The sequence below is a fragment of the Anolis carolinensis genome, chromosome 3 (assembly GCF_035594765.1).
Source record: "Anolis carolinensis isolate JA03-04 chromosome 3, rAnoCar3.1.pri, whole genome shotgun sequence".
Taxonomy (NCBI): domain Eukaryota; kingdom Metazoa; phylum Chordata; class Lepidosauria; order Squamata; family Dactyloidae; genus Anolis; species Anolis carolinensis.
In genome coordinates this window covers 124,124,818-124,149,567 of record NC_085843.1, presented here as the reverse complement: position 1 = coordinate 124,149,567, position 24,750 = coordinate 124,124,818, and the positions used below count along the sequence as shown (strand labels likewise).

At 39.3% G+C, this 24,750-nt stretch overlaps 1 protein-coding gene across 1 annotated transcript in view; it reads right to left on the bottom strand.

Moving 5' to 3' along the window:
• The window catches only part of mettl21c (methyltransferase 21C, AARS1 lysine), a 41,126-nt gene extending 26,602 nt beyond the window's left edge, over positions 1-14,524 (bottom strand). Inside the window, exon 1 of the mRNA XM_062975469.1 lies at positions 14,379-14,524. The gene's annotated coding sequence lies outside the window, so the exon portion shown is untranslated. The remainder of the gene's footprint in view (positions 1-14,378) is intronic.
• Between the last annotated feature and the right edge of the window lie 10,226 nt (positions 14,525-24,750).

Genomic DNA, 24,750 nt, shown 5'->3' with positions numbered 1-24,750 from the left:
ACCAGGGATTCCCAGTTCTTGATGTTTATACTCCATGTTTTTAGGTTGGCTTCAAGCCCATCTTTAAATCTATTTTATTGTCCACCGACATTTTGTTTTCCATTCTTTCTCTCAATTTCAAGTGTGATTTGTTATACTGGGATTTCAAAATTGATGTAGGAAAACATCTTATATTGAGTCCACACTGAATTGCAGTCTTCAGCAGCCAGCTTTCTAAGACAGAGTTGGGAATCATGAAGCTCTCCAAATGCTGTTGGACTCTAACTGCCAGTATTTAATATTGGCCATGAATTCCTCTTGTCTATGGATGCTGTGACTTATGGTCCAACAACATGTTGCCTACCTATACTCCACGATTTCAAACAGGGGTCTTTCCCAATCCCACCAGGGCTTGAACCTGGGATCTTTGTTAGGTAAAGCCCCATTAATGCTCCTTTACACTTTCACCTCCTGCACTCTGTAAATCCTAATTTGAAGTAGTTAGTTAAATGTATGGGGACAGGTGCAACCCTTCTTTCTTTTTAGCCTAAGTTGCATTCCAGCAGGACAATCTATTTCTAAACCAGAAAGGGAATATATCATATCATATCCACTCTAATAAAAACCTGACCTTAAAGAAGATCACGTATTCTACGCTGAAGCTGCTTGAATCACTTGTCTGTTTTGCCAGCTATTGCTTAGAAACTTAATGAAAACCAGACCAGAACTGCAATTTTCTTTATATTTGGAATGTTATATGGCTACAGAAATGTCCCTATCCAACTAAATTTTCCCAGGGTTGCAATTATTTTCAGTGTATGAGCAAGAAACATGAGATGGGATGTTCTTGGAATGCAGTATAAAGTTGATGATGCTAATAGGGTGTTAGGTTGCCTCGCCCTCATGTATGTCAGCTCTCCATCTTCATCTGGAGGTATTCTTTCATTCTGGCTCACACACGCTCACTCCTCTGTCTTGTTCACCAGGGAACCACTTTTGAAAATAAGATACTGCTATGTGGCATGTTATATATGCAGAAAAATTCTGTAAAGTCAAAGTGCAAAGCCCTTCTCAAGATGCCTCTAAAGACATCTCAGGTTAGATCTGCCTCTTTCTGACTCACATTCCCAGAAAGGAAGAGCCTAGTTGGCACAAGGAAGTTACTACACCTCCCCATAGGCATATGCAAGCTGCTTTGTCTGCTCTAACAATATACTGTACAATAGACTCTCAGTTAACCAGAATTCAAGCAACCGGAACTCTCAAGCAGCTGGCATGAGATACTAATACAAACAGAATAATTTCCCACAGAACATGAACTGTCTAAAAATCCTCACACTGGGTTCGGCACTTCTGTCAAAACCAAATGATGAATGAGATTCCTTGGGATGCCTCTCCCTTAAAAAATGGTTTTTTCTTCTATGTCTCAAACTGAATACATTCAAAAGTGATGAACTGTAGACAAAAAGAAGTCTAAAGTAAGGATGGATTGATCTATCAATTTTGGCACCTCCCAGTAGTCCCAGTATGTTTCCAGATGGAGTGATCCTCATGGCAGCAATTAGAAGCCATTACGTTTCTATGCCATCTTTTTCTCTTTCATAGATTTTCTGAGAATGATATTAGAAATGGAGGGAAAGTATATATAACCATGGGAAAGTTATTTGTGGAAGAAAATGCAATTTGAGTCACTTCCCATTCAGAGGCTGAAGCAGGACGATGATGCAATAAAGTATTCAACTTCAGATGCTCCTAGCTGCTGATTTCTTTCTCCTGTCTTTGGCTTACTTGATGCTGTTTTTACATCAGTTTGTGACTTGAAAAAAATGAATATTAATATGCATTTTCAGATGCATTTTTTATGTATGTGTGCATGTGTGTATGCATTAAAATAGACACCTTAGGGAAACCATGCCTCAAAATGCATATATTAGGGGAAAATATTTTTAATCACATGTATCAAATCAAAGAGGGATGGGCCGAATCTGGCACACCACGTCATATTAAGTGGTCCTCAAGGCTTTCCATGCCAGGGCAACCTTAACTACATTTATAAGCAGGGCTGGCCCTAGGTAATTTTCAAGTGTAAGTGAACAAAAATTTGCCCCCCCCCCCCCAACCAATCACTGAAACATAAAAGCGTTGGATAAGCAAAAATGTTGGATAATAAGGAGGGATTAAGGAAAAGCAGATTAAACATCAAATTACATTATGATTTTACAAATTAAGCAGCAAAACATCATGTTTACAACAAATCAACAGAAAAAGCAGTTCAATACATGGTAATGTTATGTAGGAATTACTATATTTGCCAATTTAGCATCAAACATTGAACTGGGATATAGAGCAGTGTGGACTCAGATAACCCAGTTCAAAGCAGATATTGTGGGTTATTCTGCTTTGATATTCTGGGTTATATGGCTGTGTGGAAGAGCCCTGAGAGTCCTGATGGTTGGATGGCTGACCTGAAGGTTGCCGGTTTGAATCTGCAAGACGGGGTGAGCTCCTGTCTGTCGGCTCTAGCTTGCGGGGACATGACAGAAGCCTCCCAGCTATCACATCTGGGCACCCCCTGGGCAACGCCTCTGTAGACAGCCAATTCTCTCACACCAGAAGTGACCTGCAGTATGTTCTCAAGTCACTTTTGGCACGACTAAAAGCCAGGCTCCCCTAAGGTGCCTCTGTGGCAGGAGAAAAGCCAGATAGCCCAGATTTGTCAAAGTTGGTTTGGCAGGACTGGGCATCAGCTAGCTTTCCTACCCTCCCTGCACTGGCATTCCAGTGCAAATCTACAGAATATTATTTAATATTTTTGCAGGTCTGTACTTCCTGATTCAGCATCATTGTGATAGCAATGGAGCCTGGGAGCAGTAAGCTCCTTCCCCTCCTCTAATGGTTTGTTGCTTCAAAAATAATGCTGAATTGGGAAGTACACACCTTGCAGTCTGGTAAGGGATGCTTTTATTAGTTTCTTGTGGAATGGGGGTTCTGGGGATGGGAAAATATTGCTATCCCACCTTCCCAGCCTGCCTGAGCCTGGGAAGTGTGGGATGGCTATTGGAATGAGATCTTGGATTGCATATGGCGATGCAAGGTGGCAGTCCCCACTGCCAAGATAACAGAGCAAAGGTCTGGATCTTCCTGGAATATTTGAATCATTGCTGGAATTTTTTTAGCCCAAGGTCAAGTTTGATAAATTGTTGAAAAACGCATTCACCTGTGTGCATCATGTGGATGCACCAAGCAAATGCGAATTAAATGGCAGTGTAGATGAAGCCTAAAATTGTCATTTTTATTATTCTAAAATATATTTATACCCTCAGATTTAAAACTGGTATGTTCTGTCTTTCCCCCTTAACACAGGGCACCATTCAAACTATCCATAAACTATAAGGCATAATAAATATAGGTTATTTCCTCTGTTTATTTCCTACAGACACTAAATAATATGGATATAAGTCTAGCTTCCCAAAAAGTGTGAAATAAGTAATTGCTTAGGTTATGGCTGATGTTTTCTTTTCTTTTTTTTTCTTTTTTTCTTTTAGAAATTATAACAGACATTCATGAAAGTGAAAAACAAGAAGTAAAATAAAATACACACATACAAAAAAGAAAAAAATACAGAAAGATATAAAGATTTGCACTGTAGTGTACAGCCAGCGCTCGTTAAACTAATGGATATTCACAGAGTGGCTGTACCGTTGTTATACCTTAACTTATCCTTGTCCCCCTCACCGTGAATCCAACCCCCTAGACCTCCGATACCCCTCAGTAAGTATCACGTAACTAACCATCAACTACCCATGTATCTTCTTTCTCTAAATCCCCTTTATGGCAGTCATCAAATCTACCTTTGTCTTCTTTTCCAGATACCCAAGTGCCAGCCTCCATTTGTTTACAAAATCTTTATTATTTCCTCCTCTGTTACTATTTGTTAGCTTGGCCATTTGGATATATTCCCCCAGTTTATCTCTCCAGTCTTTAATACCTAGCTCTTCTTCCCCCTTCCATGTTTTAGCTATTATTAGTCTTGCTGCAACAAAACAATATTGGCAAATTTCTTCGTCTCCTGCACTAATACGCCTTCTAAATAAACCTAATAAGCACATTTCCGGGTTTTTCTTGATCTTTTTGGTAATCATATTGTTTGTTTGTTTCACCACTTTTATCCAGAATTCTTGAACTGTATTACAGGTCCACCATACGTGGAAAAATGTTCCTTTCCCTTTCTTGCATCTCCAACAGGCCCCTCTTTCTGTTTTCTCTATTTTCGCCAGAAGCTCTGGAGTTATGTATATTCTATAAAACATTTTAAACATATTTTCTCTAATTGAGCTGGCCAGAGAGAATTTAAACCCCTTTTTCCAAAGATGTTCCCACTCTTCCAGATCTATGTTTCTACCAAAGTCTTTGGCCCAAGAAATCATAACAGTTTTTATTTGATTGTCTGCTAAGTTATAGTCTAAAATAAATTTATAGAGCCTTGAGGTAACCTTTGTTGTCTCTGTCAAAGATACATTCTAACTCAGATTTTTTGGATGCAAATCCTACCGCCGCATCCTTCCTAAATCTATCGTGCAGTTGGTAGAAACTGAACCAATCTTTTATCCCTAATTCTTCTCTGCTCTTAAGTGTCCATTGCCCTCTTTCTTTAACTAAATATTCCTCATATGTTCCAACTTCAGTGCATGTAGCTGGTCTCAAGACTGCTTCCAATGGGCGCAGCCACAGAGGGGTTTTGGGCTCTATACCTTTTCCATGTTGCTAAAAGACTGGATCTTGTAATATGCCCTTTAAATTCTTTGTTCACCATATCCTTTTCATCCCATAAATAAGCATGCCAACCATATCTTAAATTGTGTATCTCTAATTTAAGTAATTCTTTGTTGTCCAATTTAATCCAGTCCTTTAGCCAGCTAAAATTAGCAGCTTTGTAATAGTATCTGAGATCTGGGAATGCCAGGCCCCCTCTGTCCTTCACATCGATAAGATTCCTATAGGCAATTCTAGCTTTTTTCCCATTCCAAATGAATTTAACCAGATCTTTCTTCCAGTTTTCAAACACCTTTACCCCCTTGATAATTGGTAAATTTTGAAACAAAAACAACATTTTGGGTAATACCATCATTTTGATCACTGCAATCCTCCCTAACCAGGTAAGTTGGAGTCTTTGCCAATTTTCAAAGTCTCCTTTTATCTCCTTCCACGTTTTGTCATAGTTATTTTGATAGAGTTTACTATTTTTGTTAGTTAACCATAGTCCAAGATATTTTACTTTTGGCACTACCTTACAGTTAGATAATTTCTCTAGGTCAGCCGTATCACTATTGGATAAATTTTTGGTTAGAAAAACAGATTTCTCCTTGTTGATTTTAAAGCCCGACACCATGCTAAATTTGTTAATAATCTCCAATAATGTGCATGTCCTTTTTAATGGTTCCCTTAAGAAGCAGACCAAGTCATCTGCATATGCCTTTCCTTTAAATTCATATCCTTTTACCCTGACTCCTTTGATTTTGCTAGCCTCTCTAATTCTGTTCTTCAAAATTTCTAATATCCAAATAAACAGTAGAGGCGACAGGGGACACCCTTGTTGAGTCCCTTTTTGAATTTCTATGTAATTTGTCATTTGGTCATTTATTTTTAGTTTGGCCCTTTGTCTAGAATAAATGTGTCCTACAGACACTAAATAATATGGATATAAGTCTAGCTTCCCAAAAAGTGTGAAATAAGTAATTGCTTAGGGTATGGCTGATGTTTCTGACCTAATGCATCTTCTTATGGCTACAGTTGTAAACTTGATTTACCTCATCCTATAATGCACTAAGATTTGTCATTATTATTTCTATTACACAAATGGAAAATTGGACCTGAAATTTATTAACTGTATAGAATTTATAAAACATTTAATGTCAGGGATTTTATAGCAGACTACAATAGGTTAAAAAGAACACAAATTAAAACAAAAAAAAATAGTACTAAAACTGGATACTACAGGATTTAAGGTAGCATACAACTGTCTAAAAGTGTAATATAACTTAAAAAACTCTTCTTAGTACAAAAGTTATATCACAATCATACCAAATCTCTAGTTTTAAAATGCATGCTAAAAATACAACCTAAAAGCAGTCATGTTGTGTTTCTATTTTATTATATTTTAATGTGCCGTAATAAAATTAAAAAGCCACATATACAATGTATCCATCAAAACATATTTTTAAACTATTTTTACTGAGGAAACTTTTACATTATAGTAAAACAGAAAGGTAAAAATTAAGGGGTCTAGAGAGGGAAGCAATGGGGGAGAAAAGGGGGAAAGGAAAGGGAAGGGGTTACTGGAGGGGAGAAGGAATGAAAGACAAGGGCAGGTTATGGGGAAAGACAGGGAGAGCGGGCGGGGGGGGGGGGGGGGAAGGGGGCGGGAATAGGGTGTTGACTTCCATTATTCTTCCTTCTGTCTAAACAGTTGCTTCTAACTCTCTTTCTAAACCATGAAGGAAAAAAGAAGAGTATTGATAAGTTCTTTCCCTGTTTCTTACCTTGTGATATGTCCTCTTCCTCCCCTAAGTATTTTTCAAAAGATGTCCCATCTGTCTTTTTAATGCCTCTGTCAGTATTCTTTCTTGTCAAAAAAGTTAGTTTATCCATGTCTTTTATCTCTAGTATTTTATCTAGCCACTGTTCCTTCGAAGGTATCACCTCTGTTTTCCACTGTTTAGCTAAGACTATCCTGGCCGCAGTTATAAAAATATGTTAATAATTTGTCAATATTCGGGTCTTCAAAGACTTCTGTATCAAACATCCCTAGCAATTAAAATTAAGGTTTCATTGGAAAGTCAATTTTTAAAATTTTTATACATTCTTTGTGAACCATTTTCCAGTAGTTAAATACTTTCTCACAAGACCACCACATATGATAGTAGAAACCTACATGTTCTTTACATTTCCAGCACTTATTTTCGGTCTTTTTACACATTATTCCCAATTTCTTCGGTGTCATATATCACCAGTGTATTATTTTTAACCAATTTTCTTTCAGATTCGAGGTGTAGGAATATTTTAGTTTTTTGTTCCATATTTGCTCCCATTCTCTAATTTTTATAGGTCTATCAATATTTCTTGCCCATCTTATCATACAATTTTTTATCTCCTCTGTTTCTTTGGCCCATTCAATTAATTTGTTGTATGTTTTTGTTATATTCTTTTTTCCGTTTGTAGTAGTTTATCCCAGAATTCATATTTTTCGCTAAAACTTATTTTTTGTCTGTTATAGTGTTCCTTAATTTGTATATACTGAAACCATGAAATGTTGTTTTTTTTGGGGGGGGGGATAGCTCTTCGTGGGGTTTCAACTGGAGGTTCCCATCTTTTTTTACCAAAATTTCTTTATAAGTTGGCCATGTTTTCCAGCCCAATAGCCTTCTCTGGTTAGCCTCTAATGGCGAGAGCCATAGGGGTGTTTTGAGATATAAATTTCTTTTATATTTGTTTCAGACCTTAATTTGCAAGGATTTAATAAAATGGTTGCCAAATTTTTTCTCAACTTTGGCTTTCTCTTACCACTACCATTAATCAAAACATATTAAAAACCAAATGCCTACTTAAATAATACATTAAAGCCACCTATTCCTGATGAACTGCAAATAGATCTCAGGGTGCATTTGCACTCTAGAATACCAATTAAATTGTCATGGCTCAATGCTATGGAATGCTGGGAGTTGTAGTTTGGTGAGGAATCGGCAATCTTTAGTAGAAAAGGCTAAAGACCTTATAAAACTACAGCTCCGGGGGTGCCATAGCACTAAAGTTGTGTTAAAATTGTATCCATTCTACAGTGTAGATGCGTTTTCAGACTTGTGTGAAACTACCAGGAATGGCTTTTCAGAAGATCTCAGTTGTAAGGAGAGATGACATTAGAGAAGGTGAGGAAGGCAAAGGTTTAGGGCTCTGCCGGTCATTAGAGACAGAGCTTTGCAACTGTCAAATCTCTTACTTGGAGGCATTGCTTGACCCTTCACTTTCCCTGCATGTCAAAGGGATATCATGCTGCTATGCAACTCAGAGGCTTCAGCAAGGGTGTTATAGGCAGAGACAGAGGCCCCTTCTATGCAGTCCTTAAAATCCACAAGAAACTGGAATGAAGGGAGGTGGGTGGCTAGTCGAAGCTCAGAAAAATGTGCTCTGGATCGCAGGATTGGCTGAAAACACATGTTAAAAGGGCCCTTTTTAAATTTTGCAATCGGCTGAAAAATGTACTGCTACAGAGGACTGTAGATGCCTGGTTGTGATACGCTAGTGTGGACTGCTCTAATCATCTTTTTATAATCCCGAAACAGCTGATGAGAGAAGTAAACAAATGGGACCACTGACACATAGGTGGTTAAATGAAAGCACGAGAGGATAGCAATCCCCATGAGAACTCTCTCCAACCATTCCTTTGTTCTCATATTTATGAAAGTAAACAGAGCTTTAAATTATACAGTGGGTACCAGCATGGCAGGCAAGTGACCCCAAAGGGAAACGGTTCAAGAAGGCAAACGTAAAGGCAACAAGAGGATGAGGAGAGATACATCATCTTATATCCACACTTGCACTTATGAGGTCCAGCACATCTTAGAGCATCAATTAAATTAAATTAAAAAAAACATCTGGCAGAAGTCCCACATCCATTTTGAAAAATCCGCTATAACCTTTCAGGACACCGGGGGACCATTTACAGGGAGTGAGTCACTGTATCTGGACTTTCCTTAAGGTACCACAATTTTTTGCCCCACTTCTTTGTCCTGGATTAAAAGACTGCCTGGAAGGTCCCAAAGTGACACTGAGCAACTGTGAAGCAGCTGTGTTCTGTACTAGCTGCAGTTTTTGCGTGAGCCTCAAGGGGAGTGCCAGGTAAAACAGTTTGCAATTTGAGGCTACAAACTCCATCACCATTAAGACCAGCATTCAAACTCAGTTTCAGCTCCATCCAGGTCCTTCCTGAGAACAGGCTCCAGTCATATCTGATTCTGACCCCATCTATACTGCCATATAAAATCCAGATTATCTGCTTTGAACTGGATTATATGGCAGTGTAGACTCATATAATCCAGTTCAAAACAGGTTATTTGGATTATTTGATTTGATAATCTGGATTATATGGCAGTGCACATCCAGCCGGATATGTTGCTTCCTGGTTTTAGTTGGTCCAAAACCAAACCTGCCCAAGGTCACTAAGTAAGTCCATGGATATTTTAAACAGCATCCTTTGGCAGAGAAGGCTAAAGACCTTGTAAAACAACAACTCTTGCAATTCCATAGTATTGAACAATGGCAGTTAAAATGGTGTCAAATTGAATTAATTTTACAGTGTGGATTCATCCTTAGGTCTGTGCAAGATTTCCCCACACTGATTTCTCATGAAAGTACTTTTAAATACAGGGTGCACTGTGAAATTTAAATGTTCATCCCAGTGTTACAGCCATTAACTGGAACATTAACATTCTAAACAATATATGTATTTGGTGCTTAATCTTAAAAAACTATAAATGAGAAATATACTCCTACCGAAATATCATTTTCTTGGGAAGAAGTTGATTTGCCAAAGTTTACTACGCATTCTTCCTATCTGTCCTAAATATCCTTGATCACATAACAGAGCGTAAGTCAATCTTCAAGCTCAGTGCAAATGAATACCAAGAAAGAAAAATGGCTTAGACAGTTTATGATCAGCAACTCAAATTACAGTCTTGGGAGCCCATGCCAGCACCACACCATTTCATATAAACAGAGTGATAGCATATTTACAAAGTGAAGATTGGTTTTTTGTTTCATCAGAGAAGCCAAGTTTGCAGTTGCCAAGATAACTTGGTGGCATCAAATAGGAAAAAGTACACTTGAGGTCTGACTTAGTAAGGCTAATGTCATCCTCATTCTCTTCAAACTGACTGAAACGGAAAATAATCATTTAATCTATTTTTAATTCTCCGCTTTGGGGCAGTTTTAAAAGAAGGCTTCCAGTGAATGTCAGATTTATTATAGCCACAGCCTGCTCAAGACATTTGAGTAGCAGAAGCAAAATGCAAAGATGGCAGCCCTGCATTACACATGTAGAAGAGAACCAGTTTGGCAATGAATTTTATTTTGACAGTGGTGACAGGAAATTATCCTCTAATAAATCGAAGCAGCAGGCCATTTTGGAAACGTAGAACACAGCTGAGCCTTCCAATGGAGGGGTGTAATTGACAAGGGAGAGTTGGTAAACTAGTGCTATTGCTCTCAGTCTGCTTCGTTGGCTCTAGTTGCCAACGTAGCCATATCAGAAACATTTTACCGATCTTTTGATTGTCATGCCCAGAAAGGTTTACTTAGTGTCCATACATTATCTTTTCTAGAAGATTTAGTTGATTCATGTAGATAGTTTAAACTTCCAGTCCTACAATTTTGATGATTTTATTGGTTTATCTCTGACTTTATCTACCTATCCTATTTGTTTGTTGCATTTGTATGCCACCTTTCTCCCAACAGTTTCGTCTACCTGTTCATTTAGCATCAACTGTTTATGGTGCTATTCATATGGATCCCAATATTTGTTCCATCTTGCGGATAAGTTTTTTGGGTTTTTTTGAAAATAAACTCCTTTATTATGTCATGTGTTCTTTAAAAATACAAAATTCTCCTTCATATTTCAAACGTAATAGTTTTGGAATGAGTCAGGGAGCAAAACACGATGTCCTCTGTTGTGAAAGGGGAATGAGAACCAAGTATTAACCTATAATGTCATCATTTTTTTTTTTTTATAAAAGGCCAAAATCCTCTCCCAGATTTGAATTAACTCCTTTTATGCATTCACTAGCTGTGCCCGGCCACGCGTTGCTGTGGCGTTGTCTGGTGGTGTTGGTGAGAAATTGTTGAGGTAGTGGTGGTATTGAATGTCTGTTGTATGGTTGTCTTTATGTTTAGTATGCATTTGGTTGTTTGTGTACTGTGAAAGTGGTGAGGGTAGAGGGGGTCTATGTCCCTGTGTAGTATTGTATAGTATTTATACGTTGTCCATGTGTTGTGAATGCTTGGATTGTGTCCTGCTGCATAGTAGAAAGGGTTGGGCTGGATGGCCCTTAGGGGTGTCTCCAAACTCTTGGATTCTATTATTATTATTATTATTATTATTATTATTATTATTATTATTATTATTATTATTATCACCTTCTTCATCATCATTATTATGTAGAGGCTGGATGGCCACCTGTCAGGAGTGCTTGGATTGTGTCCTCCTGCATGATAGAAGGATCCTTAGGGGTCACTCCAAACCTTAGGATTGTATGATGTTGTTGTTGTTATTATTAGTATTACTATTGAGAGGCTGGGTGGCCATCTGTTGGGAGTGCTTGGCTTGTGTCCTGCATGGCAGAATTGGGTTGGACTGGATGGCCTTTAGGGGTGTCTCCTAACTGTCTGATGCTATGATTTGATGTGTATTATTATTGTGCAGATATTGGATGGCCATCTGTCAGGAGTGATTGGATTGTGTCCTCCTGCATGATATAAGGAAGTTGAACTGGATGATCCTTAGGGGTATCTGCTAATCTTAGGATTGTATGATATTCTTCTTCTTCTTCTTCTTATTATTATTATTATTATTATTATTATTATTACTGTATTATTATTATTATTATTATTATTATTATTATTATTATTATTATTATTATTGAGAGGCTGGCTGACCATCTGTTGGGAGTACTTGGATTGTATTGTCCAATGGCAGAGTTGGGTTGGACTGGATGGCCTTTAGAGGTCTCTCCTAACTGCCTGATTCTATGATTCGATTTGTATTATTATTGTGCAGATCTTGGATGGCCATCTGTCAGGAGTGCATGGTTTGTGTCGTCCTGTATGGTAGAAGGAAGTTGAACTGGATGATCCGTAGGGGTGTCTCCTAACCTTATGATTGTATGATCTTCTTCTTCTTCTTCTTCTTCTTCTTCTTCTTCTTCTTCTTCTTCTTCTTCTTCTTCTTCTTCTTCTTCTTCTTCTTGAGAGGCTGGGTGGCCATCTGTTGGGCGTGCTTGGATTGTGTCCTCCATGGCAGAATTGGGTTGGACTGGATTACCACAGTAATTATTTCATATTACAGTAGAATCTCACTTATCCAACATTCGCTTATCCAGTGTTCTGGATTATCCAAAGCAATCTGCCTTTTAGTAGTCAATGTTTTTGTAGACAATGTTTTAAATTCATTGTGATATTTTGGTGCTAAATTTGTAAATACAGTAATTACTACATAGCATTACTGCACATGGAACTACTTTTTCTGTCCAATTTGTGGTATAACATGATGTTTGGTGATTAATTTGTATAATCATTACCTAATTTGATGTTTAATAGGCTTTTTCTGAATCCCTTCTTATTATCCAACATCTTCACTTATCCAACGTTCTGCCGGCCTGTTTATATTGGATAAGTGAGACTGTATTGTATATTGATAATCTTATATTATCTGCTTAGAACTGGATTATATGAGGCCCCTTCTTTACAGCTATATAAAATGCACACTGGATTATATGGCAGTGTGGAGTCAAAATAATCCAGTGCCAAACAGATAATATAAGATTATAAATGGGTTATATAGCTGTGTGGAAGGGCCTTGAGTCTACACTGCCATATAATCCAGTGCAAATTAGATAATCTGTGGAAGAGGCCTAAGTGAGGCCTAACTGTGCCTGTCCCCTGGGCTGAGTAGGTTGCTAGGAGACCAAGTGGGTAGAATTTAGCCTTCTAATTGGCAGCAACTGGATAAAAACAATTATTCCTCTCCCTCTAATTAGGACTTTATTTTTCTTTTCTTTTTGTTGTATCAACCTAGAGCCGTGGATGATGTGTTATGTTGTCAAATTTCGAGGTTGGGGGGCCTGTAGTTTTGTTGTTTTGTCCGCTGCCCTGATTCTATCACTCTTTGATAGACTCAATTGGAGCACAAATTTACTCAGATTTATTGGGTGGGGGAGAAAGTACAGTCTATTAACTTCTGAAACCCCAAAATATTCTCATATTTTCAAATTCACTAAGTCTGAAAATTCTGTAAGAGATAATATGATTCAGAAACGACTGAAACTTGGAAGCTTGATATTTTTTCTAAGATATATTCTAAATGGGGTGTGGGGTAGAGAGGTTTCTTATTTGAGGTTGAACTGGATTAAATCATCTAAATCATTTAAAAACTAAAAATGGCAAAATCATTAATAATAACTGTACTATGATGAACCTTCCTATCTTCTCTAGATGAAAGGTAGAATTTAAACATATCAGTATCATTACCAGCCCCCTCCTCAGCTTCAAGTATGAAACAGCTGCCTGTGGCCATTTCCCTGTTGGTGAGAGGGAGCTGTCAACAACGAATGCGAGTATATGGCTAAGCTAGCACTGTGGAAAGAAAGATTCATGAGTAGACTAGATTGGTTCAGTGTTTATATTGTTGTTGTTGTTGTTGTGTGCCTTCTGACTTGTGGTGACCCTAAGGTGAACTTATCATGGGGTTTTCCTGGCAAGATTTGTTCAGAACTGATTTGGTTTTTCCTTTTTCCAAGGTTTATAGAGAATATGATTTACCCAAAATCACCTGGTAGGTTTTTCATGGCTGAGCGGTGATTCAAACCCTGGTCTCCGGAGTTGTAGTCCAACACTCAAACCACTACTCTATATAGCAATACGGCTTCATCATACAGGTTAATTTTCCCGTTGTATGCTGGTTCCTCTTCCCTTTTGCCATGGATCCCATTCCACGACATATATCTACTCTGGTGGGGCTCCGTGGCTAAAGGGGAGAGGAAGCAACAATGGGGGAAGTCGGGCAGCAGATTCTTCCCTCTGTGGGATGGAGTTCCAGGTAAGTCAGAAAAGTCACTGTCATAACAAAAGTTCAGAAGGAAAACCTTTTACCTAGATAGTGATTCGGAGCCATTTTATGGCACCAAAATTAAGCTGCACCAGTATGACAATGATAGCTTCTCAGATGGGTATTGACTACTAGCACTGCACTTTACTATTAGCACTGCACTGTTGGCTGAGATGATGTACACTTTCTCAGCTAACAGAGTCGGGCACTTTCTTTTTTAAACTCAACACAGGGCCAAGAATTCAAAAGAATTATGGGACAACTTTGCAATGTTAAAAAGAATGACAATAAAAAAAAAATCCAGCCTACATTGTTCTGCAAAGAACTGTTAATAAATTGTGATATGAACTAGTCTTTACAGAAGTTAGTTAGATTTAATAATAATAATAATAATAATAATAATAACCGCTAACCAATTGCTCCATATTAAAATGCATATGGCATACTTTCTTCATTTTTAAATCTTCTTAACCTGAAAAAAAACTTCTTATTGTTACAGGATAATATAATGAATAGTTCATTAACTTACTGTTAGAGTTCTATGATCTCGTTGTTACCAAGCCATGAATGGCTTGATCTTGATGACAAAATTAATTAAGAATTCATTAATTCATTAAGTACTAGTTTACTTCTGTGCTAAGCCTTTAAAGGCATGTGTCTGAAACGCAGCAGATCTGACACACAACATGTGTGGGAAATGTCTGCACAAAGATAAAGCAGGCCTGCCTGTACGTATTTCCCCTTCTTTTCTCTGGCAAGGCTTTCATGTGTTTCTCAGAATAGCAGGAAAGCCTGCAGCTGTGCTTTCAATTGGAAAAATGAAACATCCTTCTCTGTAGATTAAGCAGCTTCTGCAAAGGAACCTGGCCACAGAGTAATACTTTTATTGCAGCAGCCACAACAAGATCAGGAGGATCATCATCCTACCTTACACGCTGCAACATCATAAGGATGACTCCACCACCTCCTGCTTCTCTCCTCCATCAATCACCACATGGGGCATCTATTTAAATCCAGGGCGGATTAGCATAGTGGATCCCATTTACACTGGAATATGTAAAATTTGACACGGTTGTAACTACATCTTACTCTAACAAATCCAATGAAAGTGCACAACATCAAAAATGAATCAAATAATGCCTTTTCCTGGCTCATGTCAGTTCACAGGCTGACAAGCATATGTTTCACAGATGGGGTTGTTGGATTTAAACCCAGATAAGGCTTTTGTGCAAGGTGCCAACAAAATTGTCGATACCAGGCAAAATTTTGGAAAAGATCATTAAGGAAGTGGTCTGCAAACATTTAGAAACAAATGCAGTCATTGCTAATAGCCAACATGGATTTACCAAAAACAAGTCATGCCAGACTAATCTGATCTCTTTTTTTGATAGTTACGAGTTGGGTTGATACAGGGAATGCTGTGGATGTAGCGTATCTGGATTTCAGTAAGCCCTTCGACAAAGTCCCCCACGACCTTCTGGCAAACAAACTAGTAAAATGTGGGCTAGATAAAACTACAGTTAGGTGGATCTGTAATTGGCTAAGAGAACGAACCCAAAGGGTGCTCACCAATGTATCTTCTTCATCTTGGAAAGAAGTCATGAGTGGAGTGCCGCAAGGCTCCGTCCTGGGCCCGGTTTTGTTCAACATCTTTCTTAATGACTTAGACGAAGGGTTAGAAGGCACGATCATCAAGTTTGCAGATGACACCAAATTGGGAGGGATAGCTAACACTTCAGAAGACAGGAGCAGAATTCAAAACGATCTTGACAGACTAGAGAGATGGGCCGAAACTAACAAAATGAAGTTCAACAGGGACAAATGCAAGATAATTCACTTCGGCAGAAAAAATGGAATGCAAAGATACAGAATGGAGGACACCTGGCTCGACAGCAGTACGTGTGAAAAAGACCTTGGAGTCCTCGTGGACAACAAGTTAAACATGAGCCTACAATGTGATGCGGCAGCTAAAAAAGCCAACGGGATTCTGGCCTGCATAAATAGGGGTATAGCATCTAGATCCAGGGAAGTCATGCTCCCCCTCTATTCTGCCTTGGTCAGACCACACCTGGAATACTGTGTCCAGTTCTGGGCACCGCAGTTGAAGGGAGATGTTGACAAGCTGGAAAGCGTCCAGAGGAGGGCAACTAAAATGATCAAGGGTCTGGAGAACAAGCCCTATGAGGAGCGTCTTAAAGAGCTGGGCATGTTTAGCCTGCAAAAGAGAAGGCTGGGAGGAGACATGATAGCCATGTACAAATACGTGAAGGGAAGTCATAGGGAGGAGGGAGCAAGCTTGTTTTCTGCTGCCCTGCAGACTAGGACACGGAACAACGGCTTCAAACTACAGGAAAGGAGATTCCACCTGAACATCAGGAAGAACTTCCTCACTGTGAGAGCTGTTCGGCAGTGGAACTCTCTCCCCCGGACTGTGGTAGAGGCTCCTTCTTTGGAGGCTTTTAAGCAGAGGCTGGATGGCCATCTGTCGGGGGTGCTTTGAACGCGATTTCTTGCTACTTGGCAGGGGGTTGGACTGGATGGTCCATGAGGTCTCTTCCAACGCTACTATTCTGTGATTCTATGATTCTAATTCCTCATCACAGAAACACTGGCAAAAGTGTGCTGTAGATGGGGAGCTGCACAGGTTGATGGCAAACATTCATCAGATGGCAAGTAACCATGAAAAATAATGATAGTGCATGGTGGTTTGACTTTGTACAGTTGACTTCTAATAAATCCTACTGATATGTAAGCCCCATTGGGTTTAGTAAGTTTTATTCCCTGCTAGATGAGTGGAGCCTCCAATGGTGCAGCGGGTTAACCCACTGAGCTGCTGAACTTGCAGATCGAAAGGCTGGCGGTTGGAATCTGGGAAGCAGGGTGAGCTCTCGCTGTTAGCCCCAATTCTACCAACCTAGCAGTTCGAAAAAATGCAAGTGTGAGTAGATTAATAGGTACCGCTCAGGCAGGAAGGTAACGATGCTTCATGCAGTCATGCTGGCCACATGACCTTGGAGGCATCTACAGACAACAGCAGCTCTTTGGTTTAGAAATGGAGATGAGTACCAACCCCCAGAGTCAGACATGATTAGACTTAACGTTAGGGGAAACCTTTACCTTTACTAGATAAGTATCTATAGGATGACAATCTTGGTCTGCCTATTAATCAAATACAGCATTAGCTGATTAGTTGGTGAGTGACCAGTTTTAATTATTTATCTCTCAATTAAGCTGGCACAAGCTTTTAACACTCTTTTGGTTCCCATATGTCAATACCATAAAGGATTTTAAATGGACCTTTCTTCTAACATTTGGCAATTTATAGCCTTTATTAATTGGAAAGTAACTTCAATATTTCAAAATGGTTGCCTTTTTAGTAATCTTTAATGTATTAATAATATCATATGTACTCAATCGAATATAACATGTATGCAACTTAATCAACAAAAATGTCTTTATTAAGTCAATAGCACCAGTGTCAATTGTTTCTAATTATTCAGATCTTCTATGTGCACATTCTTTTTATTTTGTGGAAAAAGCCCTATTTGCCCAGTATTCTGATTTTTTTGCATGTCTCTCAGGCAGTTTTGATAAGTGACTTTGAATGATGCAGAAATGTCATGGAAAGATTATAGAAGGTAAGAGCCCAGTTTTATTTTCATGTATATGGAAAATTTTCCATCTATGAAATTGTACTGTGAATTGAAAGGGAATTTATTTCTGAAATGAAATGAATAGAATTGCACAGCAAATTGCATCTCACCTCAAACACCGAAGTGGTTTCAAGTAAATCACTTGACATGGAAACAAAGGTATATTTTGGAGTGCCTAAATCACCTCCTGTTTACCTACCTTTTCCCCTATCATAGAAAGGTTAGCAGCAATGGCTCATAAAGCCTTACCCTGTTGTCTTGATTAATTGTACCCAATGCTGTTAACACCCTAATCAGAATTCATGTGATATTCTATTTTCCAACTGCTGCTTATTTTGAGGTTTTGATTTGGTTGGTTCCATCTCATACCAATATTCTCTTTCCCACCTTCTTCACCTGTTTTTCTGTCCCACATCCTGTGTTCTATGCCAGGCTATCACAAACATAGCTTCCAAGATTGGAAATCCATCCGGTTGCTTTCAAGGACATTAGTGGGGTGTATCACTTTTTTGCGTGCAACTAAGCCTATAATTTATGTTAGATCATCCCACACATAGTGTTCACATCTGGAATAAATTTACATAGTGGTTTTGATGGAATTATTGCAGTATACCATGTGAAACTCCACCAAAGTGTTTTTTTTTCCAGATTCTAAATAGCCTGTATTTGAAGTCAGGTCAACACAAACATTTCATCGACCATGGTATCCTTCTGGGGAGGCTCTCTGGGATGGGGCTCGGTGGCACGGTTCTGCTGTGGCTCCAGTCCTTCCTGGAGGGCCGTTCCCAGATGGTGAAGCTGGGGGACACCTGCTCGGACCCCTGGCCATTGACCTGTGGGGTCCCGCAAGGGTCTATTCTATCCCCCATGCTATTTAACATCTACATGAAACCGCTGGGAGAGGTCATCCGGAGTTTTGGAGGGTGTTGCCATCTCTACGCAGATGACACGCAAATTCACTACTCGTTCCCATCTGACTCCAAGGAAGCCCCTCGGATGATGAACCAGTGCCTGGCCGCTGTGGCGGACTGGATGAGGAGGAACAAGCTGAGGATCAATCCTGACAAGACAGAGGCCCTCCTGGTCAGTCGCGCGTCGGATCGGGGTATTGGGTGGCAACCTGTGCTGGATGGGGTCGCACTCCCCCTGAAATCACAGGTCCGCAGTTTGGGGGTCCTCCTGGATTCAGCGCTGACGCTTGAGGCTCAGGTGTCGGCGGTGGCCGGGAGGGCCTTCGCACAACTCAAACTTGTGCGCCAACTGCGACCATACCTCCTGAAGTCTGACTTGACCACGGTGGTGCATGCCTTAGTTACCTCTAGACTGGACTACTGTAATGCGCTCTACGTGGGGCTTCCCTTGAAGACGGCCCGGAAACTACAATTGGTCCAGCGCTCGGCTGCCAGGTTAATTACGGGGGCGAGTTACAGGGAGAGATCTACTCCCCTGTTCAAGGAGCTCCACTGGCTGCCTTTTATTTTCCGGTCCCAATTCAAGGTGTATACCATCACATATAAAGCCCTAAACGGTTTGGGACCCACCTACCTTCGTGACCGTATCTCCTACCACAAGCCTACACGATCCCTTCGCTCATCAGGGGAAGCTCTCCTGTCCCCACTCCCGATATCCCAGACCCGCCTTGTGGGAACAAGGGAGAGGGCCTTTTCTGCTGTGGCCCCCCGATTGTGGAATTCTCTGCCCGCGGAGATTAGGCAAGCCCCCACACTAGCAGCCTTCAAGAAAGACTTGAAAACATGGCTCTTTCGCTGTGCTTTTGGAGAGTAACCATTTTATATATCTTTTCCGTTGCTCCCCCTAATATCTATCCTCCAGAATACCCCACTCCCTTATGACCCTGTTCTCTGTGGTTTTTATTTTTATGTCTTTCTCACCCCGAGTTTTAACTTAATGTTCATGTGGTCTGCCCTTGTTTTTATTGTCTCCTTGTTTTATTTTGTAATGGATATTATTTACTGTATTGTTTATTGTATTGTGTTGTGCTGTTCTTTTATATGCTGTTTACATTGTATTGTTTTGGGCGTGGCCCCATGTAAGCCGCCCCGAGTCCCCATTGGGGAGATGGTGGCGGGATATAAATAAAGTTTTTTAATAATAATAATAATAATAATAATAATAATAATAATTATTATTATTATTATTATTATTTCTTCCAAATTTGATTACATTCTGTCCAGCCATTTCACAGATTTGAGTTGAGTGCTCGTTTTAGTCAAGAAGGAAGCACATCTACAAGATCTGGCTAGAGATTTTGATGACTGGAGGACATATACACCAAGTATATTTTTTCAAATATGCAAATTTGGTGTAAATCCATCCAATTATTTGAAAGAAATTAGAGGGATGACACACCCATGACCCCTGAAAACTGTATTTCACATAAACCATATAGATTACGTTTTGGACAAAACATTCCAAACACACCTTTCCAAACTTGTTAGAGATCTGATTAGTCATTTCCACATGATGTGATATCCTATTTTCATGGATGGGGGTGGTTACTTTCTTCTTGTGATTTTAACTAAGACTGCTGTCCAGCACACTAAATGCTGAAGTAGCCTAAAATGTGAAATGGGGAAAGCGGAAAAGACAAGAGAGCTTGAGTTATAAACAGCCTGAAAGCCTATTTAAGGTACGGCAGGAGTTGGGGACATGTGATCCTCCATACGCTTTTGGATTACCATTTCCATTCCTAGTGATTCTGGCCTGTTGAGAAGTGGATTATTGTAGCTAGCTATTGTCTAACAGGATCTAAAAAAAATACAGCAATGACTTATATCATTTATATGGAGTCCTCGGTGGTGCAATGGGTTAAACCCTTTTGCCGGCAGGACTGCTATCTGAAAGGTCAGTGATTCGAATCCAAGGAGCGGGGTGAGCTCCCATCTGTCAGCTTCAGATTCCCATGCAGAGACATGACAGAAGCCTCCCACAGGATGGTAAAACATCTGGATGTCTCGTGGACAATGTCCTTGCAGACCGCCAATTCTCTCACACCAGAAGCGACTTGCAGTTTCTCAAGTCAATCCCGACCAAAATAAAAAGGTCATTTATGTGAGTACATGACATATTCTGTACTTCATACAGTACAGTGGTGCCAGTCTTACATTCCTAGAGATTGTTGGACTACGACTCTCAGAATCCAATCAGATATGGTGGCTGGAGCTTCTAGATCTTGTGTCTAACCACATCTACAGTCTCAAGGTAACATAGTGCTTTTGTGGACTGCTGGTTGGTGTGCCATACCCTTCCCCTATTACAGTTCTGGTGGTGAGTAGACTTGAGAACAGATGCTTCTATACTTGGCATCTTATAGAAGTTACGGGTCATCAGGTATGAACTGACCCTTAAATGCATCATTAAAAGTTATCAATGAAAGTCTATACTACTCAGCAATGAGGAAATGCTTAGTAGTCAGCATCACTGGGCACTTTAACTTAAGATTCAGGTCATACAAGATTGAGTAACACATTTCTGATTTAACACACTGCTAGAAACAGGAAAAGTCCTTGGCTTACTGCTTGTGATGAAAATTGAAACCAGAAGCAATGATGTCAACTTACTGCTCTTCTGTAGTCCACACTATGGATCTGGAACAATTATGCCATGATTTTGAATACTACATTAAGATTTTATTTTTATTTTTAAAGAGGGCATTTATTACTGTGAGCCCGGAAAAGGAACAAACTTGGAAAAAGACCAGAAAATATATTCAGAGATCTCCTGAAGTATCATTTTTCAGCTGGTCTCATTCTGCTTTTGAAACTCTCAACAACCTAAAACATACTAGCATTAGGTAATTATGCTTTTAGGCTGCCTCCAAAAAGACAGGATGAGAGATGTTTCAGCAGGAGTTTAACTGACAAAAATTGTAATAACTGATGACCTCTGAAAAACGAATACTGTCAACAACAGAAAAAATATTTAACAACAATTTTAGAAAGCAGTGAAAATGTCTGAGGTTGGACATGTGATTGGTCAGGGGTCAAGAAATATTGCATTGAGGGAGTTTCAAAGAGTATACAGCTGGAGGCTCTCTGTAACTGACTTGTTAAGCCCTTTTGCAGTGCTGTTTCAATGCATCTTGTCCCCTTGATATAATGGGTTGATGATAAAACCAGAAGAGAATCTGAAATCTGTTTATGTGCCTTTCTGCATGGATGCTCCTAAGTACAGGAGATTTTGGCTTCAGTGTACAACCTCCTATCCCACTACAATTGCATTATTATTGATAGTGGATGTATACCTGGTTAAGTACTTTTAATATTACACCTCTCTTCAATTGTAAAATTGCATTAATTCACATTTCATGGTATTTCTGTATATCCCTAAAATCCCGCCTTCTTGCACTATCACAGTTCCTTAATTTTTATTTTAACACAATTCCAACTTTTTAAAAGAACAATAAAAACAAATATTACTATGAAATATAAAAGAAAAGAAACATGGTCAGTTTGGGAATACAGTAGAGTCTCACTTATCCAACATTCGCTTATCCAACGTTCTGGATTATCCAACACATTTTTGTAGTCAATGTTTTCAATATATCGTGATTTTTTGGTGCTAAATTCATAAATACAGTAATTACTACATAGCATTACTGCGTATTGAACTACTTTTTCTGTCAAATTTGTTGTTTAACATGATGTTTTGGTGCTTAGTTTGTAAAATCATGACCTAATTTAATGTTTAATAGGCTCCTCCTTCATCTCTCCTTATTATCCAACATATTCGCTTATCCAACATTCTGCCAGCCTGTTTATGTTGGATAAGTGAGACTCTACTGTAGCAAGGAGAGAGGAGAGGAGTTAGAACAGCACAGAAGGAGAACAGACCTATTTCACAAAAGAAGGTGATGGGGTGGAGCCCCGGGTGGCGCAGCAGGATAAACTGCTGAGCTGCTGAACTTGCTGACTGAAAGGTTGGCAGTTCAAATCCGGGGAGCAGTGTGAACTCCGCTGTTAGCCCCAGCTTCTGCCAACCTAGCAGTTCGAAAACATGCAAATGTGAGTAGATCAATAGGTACCGCTCTGGCGGGAAGGTAACGGCACTCTATGCAGTCATGCCAGCCACATGACTTTGGAGGTGTTTATGGGCAACGCCAGCTCTTCGGATTAAAAATGGAGATGAGCCCCAACCCCCAGAGTCGGACACGACTAAACTTAATGTCAGGGGAAAACCTTTGGGAGCGTTGTGGAATTGGGAGCTACTGATGGATTTTACCAATTAATACCTAATGATATGAGAATTACAGGGAGGAGACATATCTGTCATGGTTTACAAAGAAACTACAGTAGAGTCTCACTTATCCAACATAAACGGGCTGGCAGAATGTTGGATAAGCGAATATGTTGGATAATAAGGAGGCATTAAGGAAAAACCTATTAAACATCAAATTAGGTTATGATTTTACAAATTAAGCACCAAAACATCATGTTATACAACAAATTTGACTGAAAAAGTAGTTCAATACGCAGTAATGTTATGTTGTAATTACTGTATTTACAAATTTAGCACCAAAATATCACAATATATTGAAACCATTGACTACAAAAACACGTTGGATAATCCAGAACGTTGGATAAGCGAGTGTTGGATAAGTGAGACTCTACTGTATATGTGTATTAACTGGAAAATCAAATACATGAAGCCAATTGGCTGAGTTTGCAAGAACTTGGGGAACTGATTTGCAACTGTTGCTGGCCTGCTACTGGAGAACCAGTTTGAACAGGTTTCTGTGTGTGAGTGAGAGAGAGTCTTCTGAGTACTGGCTGAAAAGAAGATGGCTCTGTACTCAGTAGAGGCCTAACTATTTCTGAGGCCTTGTTTGCTGCTGATCTTCACTGAAGCAGATTTATGGACTAAGAAAGGACTGCTTATGACTGCTGATTTCTGTAAGCAATCAGATGGACTATTGTAAATACTATTGTTGGGTTGATCTCTCGGATTTAGTAGTTCCTGTGTTATTTGTTTTGTAAAGCTGAGTGGTGCATCATTCTACAGGGTGACTCTGGGCTCATGGGCACACGAAAGAGCTTCCTTCTATTATCATCAATCCGCAACAATATCAGCAGTAGGATGCATTGTTCAAAAGGAAGTGTCAGTAAGGATGAAGTCCCAGGTACAATGCCACTTTATCTTATGTAATAAGCCCCTTACACTTTATTATGTTCCTACTCAAGCTCTCAACTGAAGAAATTTCTTTTCTCCTTTTCTCCTTATCCTGTTATTATTTTGTATTTCTTTCTCTCGTCTATAAACCCATGGGAGAATACTTTTCTTTTTTAAATTGAATCTGAGAGCTTTTTCAGTTGAGGAATGGAGGTTAAAATGCTGTTAATTAATCAATCAATGAATGAACTGATGCACTTGCTTCGTCTTTAGGTTCAAGTGGAGTTTTACTCAGATTTTAACTTTCCCACCTCTGCAAATCAGGCATCTGTATAGGTGAACATATAATTGCTGATGTTATATACCACATGCATTTACATGAAATATAAGATGGCAGTTGTTCTCCTGTCAAATGTGGGAAAGTTAAAATCTGAGTAAAACTCCACCTGAACCTAAAGACCAAACAAGTGCATCAGTTGCTACTAATATATAATAATGATTCATCAATTACAGAAAGCAATTAAAAGAAAGGGAGAAACTTGTCCAAAAGAGAGGAAAGGCCAAGACTTGAGGAGCAATTGCTCTTGTAATTTTTAAACCAGGTTAAAACGCAGCAGTCTCTCTTCCAAAGATCAGCATGAGCTCTCAAGCAGTAGCAGCAGGGGAGACCATAAATTGTTCTCTATCTTGGTAGACTTCATTCTGTACAGCCCTCCTGTGGTGCCAGTAAAGTGATCCTGTCTTTGGAAACTTTACTATGTCCTGCCAAAGATAGGTTTCCTCAGTCCATAATATATTCAGTCTATAGATGCAGGAAGATGAAAATTAGCCATTTTGTTCAAGTATTCAGACTGAAATTGTCAGGAAAGCAATACAAGTAAAAAGGCACACCTTAACTCAAAGTAATTTTCTATGCTAAAGTGAGAGCATATGCATACAAGTCTGCTGCAGCCACTAGAAAAGTATGAATGGCAATGACATGTCTGTGCAACTTTAAACCTGCATGTATCTGTATCAGGGAGCTGTGCTCCATAGGAGGATAAAACCAAATATTTATTTTGCCATTAACTGCCTTCAAGATGAATTTGATTTAGGATGTCGTATGAATGAGAGATCTTC